This window comes from Anomaloglossus baeobatrachus, chromosome 5, assembly GCF_048569485.1.
Source record: "Anomaloglossus baeobatrachus isolate aAnoBae1 chromosome 5, aAnoBae1.hap1, whole genome shotgun sequence".
Classification (NCBI taxonomy): domain Eukaryota; kingdom Metazoa; phylum Chordata; class Amphibia; order Anura; family Aromobatidae; genus Anomaloglossus; species Anomaloglossus baeobatrachus.
In genome coordinates, this window is record NC_134357.1 from 507,665,412 (window position 1) to 507,679,828 (window position 14,417).

At 46.1% G+C, this 14,417-nt stretch overlaps 1 protein-coding gene across 1 annotated transcript in view; it reads left to right on the forward strand.

Annotated features, from left to right (window-relative positions):
* Positions 1–743: 743 nt before the first annotated feature.
* LOC142311967 (uncharacterized) overlaps positions 744–14,417 on the forward strand; it is a 34,235-nt gene continuing 20,561 nt past the window's right edge. Inside the window, exon 1 of the mRNA XM_075350830.1 lies at positions 744–770. The gene's annotated coding sequence lies outside the window, so the exon portion shown is untranslated. The remainder of the gene's footprint in view (positions 771–14,417) is intronic.

Consider the following 14,417-nt stretch of genomic DNA (forward strand, 5'->3'; position numbering starts at 1 on the left):
CTGCGTTATTCCCTGCGGGATTTCATGATTAACATTGAGTCAATGGAGGGAAATCCCGCAGCGATGTGCGGAAAAGAAGTGACATGCACTTGTTTTTGCTGCGGGATTCCCGCAGCAAAACATGCAGCTGTCAAATTCCGCCCAGTGCGCACAGGATTTTTTTTCTCCATAGGATTTGCTGGTGATTCACTGCAGAGATGTTATGAACATTTTCTGCAGCGAAACATGCAGCAAATCCGCAAAAAATCCGCGGCAAAATCCGGTAAGTGCGCACATAGCCTTACATGGGATCTTTCTGATGTTACATCGTCATCTTCTCCCCATTCAGGTCCCTACAATATCGGATCCTCTCAGTGAAGGTCAAGAGCCCCGTCCTGCCCCCGGTATAAGACTCAATTCAATTATAGTCACATCCAGAGACTTCTCACAGAATATCGCCAATCCAGCACCAAATCTAAAAGCAAATCGTAAAAATATAATTGTCTCTCTGAAAGCAGCAATAGAAAAACGCCTAAATATTCCCGGAAGGGAGGATAATGGCGCCTGTAACGAGTAAGAGGGAATCTCCTCAGTAGATACAAAATACTAGAGCGCTAAAGTAGCTGTGGCGCCGCATCTGGCCAGAGTCTTTTGTGAGAGGTGCCATTATAGAGTTTGCAAAATGTGATGTGTCATGTGACCCCTGACTCCTCCCCTCCATGTGACATCATCACAGGTCCTGTAAGCACAGAGTAGCCGTATATATCCAGTGTGCGGCTCTGCAGGAGGAGGTATGTGCAGATTAATTTACTATCCATAGCGCCAACATATTCCGCAGCACTTTACAATAAGTGGGGACATGTACAGACAATATCAGAGATTACAAAGTAAGACATAGTGTAACAGGCTATATTCACACACTGCATCTTCTCTTAACCACAAAAATGCAGTGTTTTTAGCCTCAAAAAACGCACCAGCGGCAAAAATGCATCAAAAAATGCATGCGATTTTGACGCGTTTTAACTGCATTTTTCCCAATGCGTTTTTTAAGTCAAATCTATTGACTGGAAGGGCTCAAAAACGCTGGAAAAACACAAAAAGAATTGACATGCTGCATCTTCAAAAACGCAGCCAAGATGCAGCCAACAAAAGATGCCCAGTGTGGTCAGCAACATAGAAATCTCATAGACTTTACTGGGAGAAGGAAATGCATGCATTTAGGTGCATCTTTGTGACCTCAAAAACACACCAAAAATGCAATAAAAGATGCAGTGTGAACATAGCTTTACAGGAGGAGTGGGGTTGCTTCTCACTACTTACAATCTGTAATAGACACAATAGGTAGAAAGTGCTTGTTCTGTATGGTCCGGCCATCATTAAAATAAATTATCTGCAGGATCCATCATCAGCCAGTGTCTGTATAAGGCCTAAGACACACGGCATGAAAATTGGATTCCACTCGGACCAATATTAACATATGTGCCAGCATCCATGAGCGATTATTTTCTCAGCCCTAATCGGACCGAGAAAACAATCGCAGCATGCTGCGAGTGTAATGAGATACCTGTTTCTTTTGCACCCATTCAGGTCTATGGGGCGAGAGAAAAATCGCACCGCACTCGCGGTACACCGGTGTACCGCGAGTGCAGTGCGAGAATGGCAGTTGCCGGCTACTGAGGAGAGAGGGAGAGAAATCCCTCCCTCCCCTTCACAGCGCTGGCCCATTCCTCCTTAGAGCCGGCCCGCACCCCGCAGCTGTGGTCCGATCGCATGATCGAACCTCAGTTGCAGTCACACTCGCATGACACTCGGCTCCTGCTGTGCTACGAGCGGGAGCCGAGTGTCATGCGAGGATCGCAGTAGTTCCCCGTGTGGCCCCGGCCTAAGGCTTCTTTCACATGTCAGAGAAAAACACAGACGTTTTTCACTGACGTGTTAAAGGTGCGTATCACCCTCTGTGTGCCGTGATTTTGGCACGCGTATGATCTCCGTGTGCTATCCGTGCTAATACACGGAGATCATACTCACCTGTCCACGCTCCTGCTGTCCGTGGTGCTGATATATCCTGCTCTGCGGTGTCTGGCCGCTGTGTCTCTCACCGCTGCAGGTACTTCTTGGTCGGCTATGCACTGCATAACTGCATATGCATGACAATATTAGCCGGCCTGGAAGCAGGAGACAGCAGCGACCAAAGACCGCAGCACTGGAGAAGGTGAGTATAAAAATCTTTTTATTTTAAATGTACATGTTTTTCTGGTATGTGTTTCACGTATCACACCATAGTATAGGCTGTGGGACATCATGATTATGCCAGAAAAAAACGGATTTGTCTCTGTGCGGAGCACACGGACACACGTGTATACCACACAGAAACACGTCAGTGGAAAATAACTGATGTGTGTTCGAGCAGACACATGGATTTTAATGAGTCTGCGTATGTCCGTGATTCCGGTACGTGAAAAAACAGTAACATACGTACCAGATTCACTGAGATCTGAAGGAGGCCTAAGTGCAATTACCAGGTGCTATTAGGTGCATGGAGGATGTGGACACAAATGAATAGGAGGCAGCAGATTCCAAGATAAATTTATAAATCGGGAAGATGGAAGAGTCAGATTAGTGAGGTCAGGTGATCAGCCTATCTAAAGAGATGTGTTTTTAAAGCACGCTTAACCCCCATAGTGGCAAGTCAACTCTGACCTTACAGAGGTTGTCCACTACTTTTACATTAATGGCCTATCCATAGGATAGATCATCAGTACCTGATTGGTCTCAGAGTCCAACACCTGACACCCCGGCTGACCAGCTGTTCTCAGCACATGCAGCAGGTTGAAATGCTCAGTTCTGGAGCTGCCCCGTCTTCTGATAGCAGCTGCGGCCGGGTACTGCACATCCGCCTCCCATTGATTGGAATGAGGCGGAAATGTAGCACCTCGCTGCAGCCACTATCAGAAGACGGTTCAGCTCTCAAATTGAGCACTTCCAGACACCCATCTGCCTCTGCTGACACCTAGAACTGCTGATCGGCGAGGGTGTCGGGTGTCTGACCCCTGCCGATCAGACATTGATGACCTATCCTAAGAATAAGCCTTCAATGTTAAAGTAGTGGACGACCTCTTTAATGACCAAATTTTTGAATTCTGACCAGCGCCACTTTATGAGGCTATAACTCTGGAATGCTTCAATGTATTTGTCAAGGGTTTCAGAAAGTCATGTGTTTTCTGGCAATAGAAGGTCACAGCATTTGGCTTCTCAAAATGCTCCCTGACTTTCTATTCCTGCTGTTAGTATTCATTGAATTAGGCCATGTGCGCACTAGAAATTTACTTTTTCTTAATAAAAACCGGACCCTCTGAAAGAATCCCGCACCTGCGGTAAAAAAGCGCACCAAAACCGCAGCGAAATCCACATGTTTTTGGTGGGGCTTTGCCGCGGTTTTTATGCAGGTTGGTCCCTGTGGGTTTTTACCATTATCTATGGCAAAAAACGCAGGTACCTGCGGAAAAGAAGTGACATGCACATTAATTCCGCAGCAGAAATTCCGCGGGTAAATCCGCAGGTATAAAAAAACGCAATGTGCGCATAGCATTTTTTTTATACCCATAGGTTTTGCTGGAGAATGACTGCAGAAATGTTAGAAACATTTTCTGCAGCAAATCTGCTGCAAATCCGCGGTAAAATCCGCAATAAATCTGCAGCATGCGCACATAGCCTAAGGTCCTATGCCCACGCTGTGTATTTTGATGCGGATTTTGACGCAGATTTTCAGAAATCTGCAGCAAAATCTGCATGTCCATTGTGAAGCCAGCAAAGTCTATGAGAATTCAGAAGTGCTGTGCCCAAATTGAGTATTTTTCCCTTGCATATTTGGTGCAGATTTCATTTTTTCTGCACCAAATACACAAGGGAAAAATAAGCAACGTGGGCACAGCACGTGTGAATTCTCATAGACTTTGTTGGCTTCCCAATGGACATGCAGATTTAGCTGCAGATTTCTGAAAATATGTGTCAAAACTACACAGCATGGGCACTGGGCCTTTAGGTAGTTTTCCTGCTGGATTTTCATCTCTCCCCTTTTGGGCCCAGCAGGAGCTCGCCTTCCACCCAGCTGTGGATCATAAGTACTCTCTTGGTACTTGAATACTCCATTCTTCCCTGGACTGGTGCTGGTGATAGTATTCATTTCATTCTAGCTCTGGTTGCAAGCAGGTGGCTTGCTCTCATCTGTAGTATTGTTACTGAAGCTTTGCCTAACTCCTGCCTGAGTCATCTGTGGATATCTAGTTCATGCACTTTTCCCTGTGTGTCCTCCTTGTGTCTCCTTTAGGCTATGTGCGCACGTTGCGTTTTTACCCGCGTTTCTGCAGCGTTTTTAGCGGCAGCGTTTTTGCGCTAAAACGCATGCGTTTTTGTTTTCCAGCAAAGTCTATGGGAAAAGCTGAAATCCTGTCTGCACTTTGCTTTTTTCTCTGCAGCGTTTAATTTGCATATTTGGGTCAAAAACCATGCTGAAAAAGAAGCAGCATGTCAGTTGTTTTTGCCATTTCTGCAGCATTTCCTTAACATTGGAGTCAATGAGAAATGGCAAAATGCAACCAAAAGCACAATTCCTGCGTTTTTCATGCTTTTTACCTGCTTTTCCACTGCGTTTTTGGCTCCAAAAACGCATGCTTTTCTGGCCAAAAATTAAAGGGTTCTAATGTTCCTTTACACACACACAATAACAGAAAATTTAAATGCTAAAAAATAATAAACTTTACCTATTTTTCTGTTAAAATGTGCATAACCACTATTATTTCATTAAAACTGATAATTTTCCATATAGTTTTATTAAAAGTTAATTTTATCCTTTTTTTCTCTTTTTTCATTCTTTTTGACTATTTCAACTTTATTTCTCAGTGTCTTGATCTACAAAACGCATCTGCAGAAACGCAGGTGAAAACGCAGGTAAAAAGCGCTGAAAACGCACTAAAAACGCGGTAAATATGCATGCGTTTTTAGCGCTAAAAAATGGTCAAAAGCCATTTGGTCAAAAACCAAGGGAAGGAAAACGTGCAGAATAAACTGCAGGTACTCCGACGCAACGTGCGCACATAGCCTTAGCGTTTAGTGGGGTTGACAAAGAGCTCATCCCAGCCGTTCCCTATTTAGGGTCCAGCACTAAGGATACCTAGGGTCAGATATCCGACTCAGCGCATAGGTACAGAACCTATTTAGGGTGGTGAGGGACCCCAAGGACCAGCAGTAGGTTTGATCAGGGGTCTCCATCTCCCCCTTCCCTAGACGCAGGAGTCCCTTCCCCATACCTTTTTCCGCTCACTTGATATTTTCCTATACCTAGTGTGACAGTATTTCAGTGATTCTGAGGGGTTTTATTTTCAACACATACTGTATGTAGGACTCTGAGGGTCCTATATATTGGAAACACCCCAAAAGTGACACAATTTTAAAAAACAAAACCTTTAAATACTTTATAACTGCTGGTGAAACTTTTTAACCTTTCGGGTGCTACACAGAAATTAATGCGGAAAGTGGAATTAAAACAATTTTGATTAATTTTCCCTTTAAAAAGTTGCTTTAGACCCAATTTTTTCACTTTTAGAAGAGACAGAATAAGAAAATTTACCCCACAATTTGTTACCCAGTTTCTTCTGAGTGCGCTGATACCCCACATGTGGTCAGAAACCTCTGTTTGCACAAATGGCCGGATCTGGAGGGGGAGGAGCACTATATGAATTTTGGAACACAAATTTTGACTGAAATAGATTGCAGGTACCATGTCACATTTGCAGGGCCCCTAAGGTGCCTAAAAAGTAGACATTCCCCACTCATAAACCTATTTTGGAAATTACATCCCTCAAGAAATTTATCCAGGAGTAACATTAGCATTTTGAACCCACAGGAACTACTCAGAATTTGATAACATTAGGTCACCATATTGAAAAGTTTCTTTTTTTTCCACAAAAATATTGCTTTAGCTCCAAATTTTTCACTTTTCCAAAAGGTACCACGAAAACCCTACAGTTTGGTACCCACTTACTTCTGAGTGTACCAATACCCCATGTGTAGTCAAAAGGGGTCAGAATGGAAGAAGTGGCATTTGGTATTAGGAATGTAAATTTCACTGGAATAGTGTGCAGACACCTGTCTCATTGGCAGATCCCTTGAGGTACCAAACCAGCAGAAATGGACACAAGTGATCCAATTTTGAAACTAGACCCATCAAGGAATGTTGAACTTGTAAATGCTTCACAGAACTTTTTAAAATGTGGATGTGAAATATAATTTCTTACGCAATTTCTCCCAAATTCCATGATACCCCATATGTGGTCAAAACCTATTTTGGCACATGGCTGGGCTTGGAAAGGAAAGAACTGTGAATGCCATGTTGCATTTGAAGAGCCCCGGACATGCCAAACAGCAAAATTCCCCCATAAATGACCCCATGTTGGAAACTAGACCCCAGGTGTATTGAGCATTTTTTAACGAACAGGTGATTCACAAAACTTTATAACAGTTGGGTGTGAAAACAAAAAAATATTTTTTTTTCCACCAAAATACTGTTTTAGTGCCAAATTTATTATTTACACTTGAAGCACCGTACCTCAGATATAATGGAGGAAGCTCTGTCTCTTACCTCAGATATAATGGAGGAGGGTCTGTCTCTTACCTCAGATATAATGGAGGAGGCTCCACCTCTGTCAGTTACCTCAGATATAATGGAGGAGGCTCTGTCTCACCTCAGATATAATGGAGGAGGCTCTGTCTGTCAGTGACCTCAGATATAATGGAGGAGGCTCTGTCTCTTTCACTTACCTCAGATATAATGGAGGAGGCTCTGTCTGTCAGTGACCTCAGATATAATGGAGGAGGCTCTGTTAGTGACCTCAGATATAATGGAGGAGGCTCTGTTAGTGACCTCAGATATAATGGAGGAGGCTCTGTCTCTGCCAGTGACCTAAGATATAATGGAGGAGTCGCTGTCTCTGTCGTTTACCTCAGATATAATGGAGGAGGCTCTGTCTCTGTCAGTTACCTCATCTATAATGGAGGAGGCTTTGTCTCTGTCAGTCACCACAGATATAATGGAGGAGGCTCTGTCAGTGACCTCAGATATAATGGAGGAGGCTCTGTCTCTGCCAGTGACCTAAGATATAATGGAGGAGTTTCTGTCAGTTACCTCAGATATAATGGAGGAGTCGCTGTCTCTGTCAGTTACCTCATCTATAATGGAGGAGGCTTTGTCTCTGTCAGTCACCACAGATATAATGGAGGAGGCTCTGTATCTATCAGTGACCTAAGATATAATGGAGGAGTTTCTGTCAGTTACCTCAGTTATAATGGAGGAGTCGCTGTCTCTGTCGGTTACCTCAGATATAATGGAGGAGGCTCTGTCTCTGTCAGTTACCTCATATAATGGAGGAGGCTCTGTCTCTGTCAGTGACCTCAGATATAATGCAGGCAGCTCTATTTAAGTGCATCTCAGATAAAGTGTAAGATGCTCTCACTCTGCCTCCGAAAAATGCAGAATGTTCCCTCTATGGTTTCCTCAGATAAACAGAAGACTCTCAGACTACTATAGTGAATACTCTCTTTCCTCCCATTATATCTTCCTGACAGGAGTGACATCCATCCAGCTTTCCCTCCTTTCTCATCTCTCTGGCTCCTCCTAGTTCCGGCCTCTCTCCTGGGGATTGATGGAAGATGTTGTTCTTTCCCCTTACAGGATTATATACAGTAGAGAGATAAGCTGCTTTACCTCAACTGAATATTTCTGAGAGGATCCCAGTCACATACAGTCTGCTGGTATACCAGGTTCTATGCTGGAGAACGTGGTCTCCATCACTTCTGTTCAGCTTCATTTAGTCTGGCAGCTCCACATTAAGGATTATGGAATTAAAATGTTAAAAGGGTTGTCTATGTGACTACAGACTTGTGAATCCTCATTGCACACAGTGCGCACTGTGAGGATTCTCCAGCATCAAGATCTGGTGGTCACATGACAGCAATTAAGTGATTGCATACTTCCAGCCACATTTCAACTGGCTTCTTTCACACTACGTTTTTTTAACATGCGTCCTGAACGTTTTTTTTAACGCAAAAATGGATCCAGTGCAAATGTGTTTTCATTTCAATGCATTTGCAATGGACTCGCGTCAACATGAGTTCACATGCGTTTGCGTGCCTTATAGTAAGGATCCAGCGAGTTGCAGTTTTTTAACATTTTTCAAAAACGCTACTTATAGCGTTTTTGAGCTGCGTCCAAATACTGCAAATTGCTGGATCCTGACTATGCTTCATCTGAACGCTGGCATGCTGATAGACAGGATCCTGCTTGCTCTACTGAGCATGCACAGAAACCAGCCTCGGGTGATCAGTCCCTCTCTCCCCTCCCTCTCTGTCTCTCTCCCCCTCCCTCTCTGTCTCTCTCCCCCTCCCTCTCTTCCCCTCCCTCTCTGTCTCTCTCCCCCTCCCTCTCTGTCTCTCTCCCCCTCCCTCTCTGTCTCTCTCCCCCTCCCTCTCTTCCCCTCCCTCTCTGTCTCTCTCCCCCTCCCTCTCTGTCTCTCTCCCCCTCCCTCTCTGTCTCTCTCCCCCTCCCTCTCTGTCTCTCTCCCCCTCCCTCTCTGTCTCTCTCGCCCTCCCTCTCTGTCTCTCTTCCCCTCCCTCTCTGTCTCTCTCCCCCTCCCTCTCTGTCTCTCTCCCCCTCCCTCTCTGTCTCTCTCCCCCTCCCTCTCTGTCTCTCTCCCCCTCCCTCTCTGTCTCTCTCCCCCTCCCTCTCTTCCCCTCCCTCTCTGTCTCTCTCCCCCTCCCTCTCTCCCCCTCCCTCTCTGTCTCTCTCCCCCTCCCTCTCTGTCTCTCTCCCCCTCCCTCTCTTCCCCTCCCTCTCTGTCTCTCTCCCCCTCCCTCTCTGCCTCTTTCTCCCTCTCCCTCTCCTCTCTCTCTCAGCCTGAGAGCTGCGGACACTCGTAACCAAGGTAAATATCGGGTAACCAAGCAAAGCGCTTCTCTTAGTTACCCAATGTTTACAGTTGGTTACGTGTGCAGGGAGCAGGCAGCCCGGCTCCTAGCAGCTGCGGATGCTCGTAACCAAGGTAAATATCGGGTATCCAAGCAAGTTACCCAATGTTTACCTTGGTTACGAGCCTCCGCAGCTGTCAGAAACCGGCTCCCAGTCTATCACGTTCAGTTCCACTGACTCCCGATCACATGACTCCAATGCCCGCCCATAAACTTAAAGTGACAGGATCCTGCAAAATAACACATGCGTTTGCATGCGTTTTTTTGCTGTAAAAGGATCCGCTTTTACAGCAAAAAAAAAGTTCATGACGCATGTTAAAAAAACGTAGTGTGAAAGCAGCCTAAACTGTTTCCGGCCTCGCTCAATACACTTGCATTGAACGAGGTCAAATAAAGTCTAATCGGAACATGACAGTATGTATACAAGTCACATACTTTCAATCACGGTCCTGCTGCTCGAGGCACAAGAGTAACCTCACAGCATGCAATGAGCAGGATGTGAGGATTCACAAGTCTGCAGTCCCTGATTGACTTCAGACTTGTAGTTTATGACCGGACAACCCCTTTAAGTATTGTTTTTCTTTCTTTCCATTTTTATGCCATTCATTTTTCAGGCATAAAGTGATAGTTTAAAGTACAGATAGTTATGGATGTGACTTTAAATGGAACCTGTCAGCAGAAATTTTGCTTTAAACCTAAAAGTTTCCCCTTCTGCAGCTCCTGGGCTGCATTCTAGCAAGGTTCCTGTTGTTATTGTGCCCCCTTTTAGACCAAATTAAATACTTTATAAAGTTGTACCTTTTGGGATGCAAATCTTCTAAATTATCCATGGGGGCGGGCTCTCTGGTGTCCATTACTGTCCCTCCTGCCGATTTACGCCGTCCCCCAACGCTCCATTTCATACCTCCAGGACGCTGCCCAGTGCGCCAGAGGTCCCGCGCATACGCCGTGCGACTGTACCGGGACTGTGCACTGTATGCACAGTGTGACCGCTGGTGACGTTTGCGCAGGCACGAAATTATGCGCGGCGCTGTGATTGTCATCAGCAAGTGCCCGCCCATAATCTCGTGCACACCCTTTCCCCTCTGCCTCCAGCATTTTGCGCAAGCGCTGGCCAGATGACCCGATGTCACCTCTTTCCCATCTTGCCCTGGCGCAGGAAATAGATGGGAGGAGCGGAGCAGGACACCACTGGTGACGAGAGGTGACGTTGGGTCATCTGGCCAGCGCTTGCGCAGAACGCTGGAGGCAGAGGGGAAAGGGCGGGCACGAGATTATGGGCGGGCACTTGCTGATGACAATCACAGCGCCGCGCATAATCTAGTCCCTGCGCAAACGTCACCAGCGGTCACACTGTGCACACAGTACACAGTCCCGGTACAGTCGCACGGCGCATGCGCGGGACCACAGGCGCACTGGGCTTCGTCCTTGAGGTATGAAATGGGGCGTAAATCGGCAGGAGGGACAGTAACAGACACCAGACAGCCCGCCCCCATGGATAATTTAGAAGATTTGCATACCAAAAGGTACAACTTTATAAAGTATTTAATTTGGTCTAAAAGGGGGCACAATAACAACAGGAGCCTTGCTAGAATGTAGCCCAGGAGCTGCAGAAGGGGAAACTTTTAGGTTTAAAGCAAAATTTCTGCTGACAGGTTCCCTTTAACAACTATGTGCATTTTTTTTTATGTAATTTTTTTTCTTAAAATAATCTTAAGTAAAAATTTGTTATATTGTTTGCTCTGTGTTTTCTATTTTTTTGCACACAAAATTTCTTAACGTTTCTGTACTATAATGGATTGATCATACAATATACGAGTCTTTGATCACTTTGTAATTATGCAGTGTGGTGTATTATGTAATCCATGTTGGTGTCACATGGAGTTTTACAGATTCTGACACTCCATCAGTCATAGTCAGGCTAGAAAGAGTTAACCTCTGGCCTGCTTGTTTAGCTCCTCTGATCACATGTTATGAGGAAGCCAATAGCATTGCCTCCTCTCATATTTAAGCTTGATGAAATCTTCTATCCATGCCAGCTATAGGTCATACTGTGTTGTGCTGTGTGTTTTGGTGGTCCCAGACTATCCGGAAAGTGTTCCTTTTTAGGCGTCTTGTTGCTTCCTCCCTGCTCTTGTTTTCTTCCTTTTCTTTTATTGTCTTATACCTCTGTGAGTTTGTGCTGTATGACAGGATTTTGGTTTTCCCTGTATGTCTATTTTTGTGGGTTTAATATCACTCCTGTCCCAGTCTCACCTGGGGGGGGGGAGGACATCAGATCAGGGCTGCTCAGGAGCAGGGCCAGGAAGGAGACTCAGTCATCCCAACCTTTATGGGTATCCCTGAGATTAGGGATATCATAGGGTCCCCTAGCCTGAGGGTCAGCTTAGGAGCTCAACTTTCCTGCTATCCCCATAGTCATCATGATAGTAACACTATGGGCAAATATGTATATGCAACTGTAATAAAAATGGAAGATATCCTTATTGTGTAGTAGTTATTTGTGAATCTGGTATGTGCAGTGTTAGTTATGTTGAATTCAGTGTAGGTGACAGATACATGAATGAGCTTTATGGATGAAGAATGATCAGAATTCAGCTGTTGAGAAAGTAAATGCTTTTTACTGTGTGGTCCAAATATGGTATACAGTTAGGTCCAGAAATATTTGGACAGTGACACAATTTTCGCGAGTTGGGCTCTGCATGCCACCACATTGGATTTGAAATGAAATCTCTACAACAGAATTCAAGTGCAGATTGTAACGTTTAATTTGAAGGTTTGAACAAAAATATCTGATAGAAATTGTAGGAATTGTACACATTTCTTTACAAACACTCCACATTTTAGGAGGTCAAAAGTAATTGGACAAATAAACCAAACCCAAACAAAATATTTTTATTTTCAATATTTTGTTGCGAATCCTTTGGAGGCAATCACTGCCTTAAGTCTGGAACCCATGGACATCACCAAACGCTGGGTTTCCTCCTTCTTAATGCTTTGCCAGGCCTTTACAGCCGCAGCCTTCAGGTCTTGCTTGTGTGTGGGTCTTTCCGTCTTAAGTCTGGATTTGAGCTAGTGAAATGCATGCTCAATTGGGTTAAGATCTGGTGATTGACTTGGCCATTGCAGAATGTTCCACTTTTTTGCACTCATGAACTCCTGGGTAGCTTTGGCTGTATGCTTGGGGTCATTGTCCATCTGTACTATGAAGCGCCGTCCGATCAACTTTGCGGCATTTGGCTGAATCTGGGCTGAAAGTATATCCCGGTACACTTCAGAATTCATCCGGCTACTCTTGTCTGCTGTTATGTCATCAATAAACACAAGTGACCTAGTGCCATTGAAAGCCATGCATGCCCATGCCATCACGTTGCCTCCACCATATTTTACAGAGGATGTGGTGTGCCTTGGATCATGTGCCGTTCCCTTTCTTCTCCAAACTTTTTTCTTCCCATCATTCTGGTACAGGTTGATCTTTGTCTCATCTGTCCATAGAATACTTTTCCAGAACTGAGCTGGCTTCATGAGGTGTTTTTCAGCAAATTTAACTCTGGCCTGTCTATTTTTGGAATTGATGAATGGTTTGCATCTAGAGGTGAACCCTTTGTATTTACTTTCATGGAGTCTTCTCTTTACTGTTGACTTAGAGACAGATACACCTACTTCACTGAGAGTGTTCTGGACTTCAGTTGATGTTGTGAACGGGTTCTTCTTCACCAAAGAAAGTATGCGGCGATCATCCACCACTGTTGTCATCCGTGGACGCCCAGGCCTTTTTGAGTTCCCAAGCTCACCAGTCAATTCCTTTTTTTCTCAGAATGTACCCGACTGTTGATTTTGCTACTCCAAGCATGTCTGCTATCTCTGTGATGGATTTTTTCTTTTTTCTTTATCGTTCCTATGGGAGACCCAGACATTGGGTGTATAGCTTCTGCCTCCGGAGGACACACAAAGTACTACACTCAAAAGTGTAGCTCCTCCCTCTGAGCTTATACACCCCCTGGAGAACCAGATCTAGCCAGTTTATCGCTTTGTGTTCAGGAGGTCATACATCCACACATGCATTCTCATCTGATTTTTCATTTTTGGAAAGAGTTTGAAGAAAAGCGGGTCCAAGCCTGGACCCCCAGCATGTCCCTTCTCACCCCACTGTGTCGGCGGTGCTGTTAAGGTTGATTCCCAGGCTGGAGCCTTACATGCCGTGCTCCTTCACCATCCCTCCGGGGCTCTGGCTTGAAGTGGGAGCCAGCACGGTTCTCCATGCTTGGCATGAGACCGGTCTCCATCCGCAGCCCTTCAGGATCCTGCTGGACCGGAGCACTCATCCCCAGGGACTTGGCACCCTGCGTCTCAGCAAGCTAAGTACCTGAGATGTTTATATATGGGGGTCCCTTGTACTTTATTGTTGTGGGAGAGTGTGCTGAGTGATTTTTATGACATTTCCGGCGAGTTCTCTGGCTGTCGCCTGAGAACCGCGCCGATGGTGACTGCGCGCCGGCCGCACTGCTCAAATTTAGGCCCCGGCTTCGCCGGAGGCCTACTTTCGGTTTCACTGCCCTCGCATGTCATTCATGCAGAGGGACAGCGCGGCTCCGCCCAGCGGCCATTCTACAAAGGGGAGATACACTCCTCACTGAGTACATGTCTCCTCCCCTGTGAATCTCTTTGGCCCTCCAGATCCCGCTCTCAGAGTGAGTCCCGCTCCCTCTCTTCACTCCGGTGGCCATTTTCTCAGCGTTTTTCCCTGCGATCACCACTGGTCTGCAGCATCCCTGCTGAGGTGCTTGGGAGTCCGGGCTTCGGGATCTGGAGGGCACACAAACCGCTCCAGCGGTCTGGTAAGCCACAACCTCTGGTTGTGGACCTTCTGTATATACTCTCTGGGGGTCATTCTGGCAGAGCCCCCACTCCAGCAGCATGTCTCACACGAGGAGCAAGGCTCCAAAGCTGTTTTCAGTATGCACTGCATGTAGGCTCCTACTGCCGGAACCGAGCACCTATCCACATTGTGATGCCTGCTCTAACCTGATGATGCCTCAGCCTGAAATCGCACCCCCAGGGGTCTCTCAGGCTGCTCCGGCTCCTGTGGCTGAACCCCCGGCTTGGGTAGAATCCTTAACCAGGTCTATCTCCCAGTCTTTTGCTGACTCCATGGGACATCTGTCCAGGACTTTGCTGAGCATGCATCAGCCCCCTCACAGGGTGCCTCTGCTGCTAGGTCTCTCTCGGGACCGGAGCTCACAGAGGATTCCTCATCTGGTCCCAGGCCCCGTCCTTCTAAAAAGAGACGCAGGGCTCCCTCTCCTTCGTCCCGCGGCTCGGTTTCAGAAGCTGACTCGCAGGATGAGGAGGATGCCTTTACTGGGGGCTCGGAGACTACCTCCATGTGCCCCATTGGTCTGTCCGAAAGTGACTCAGAT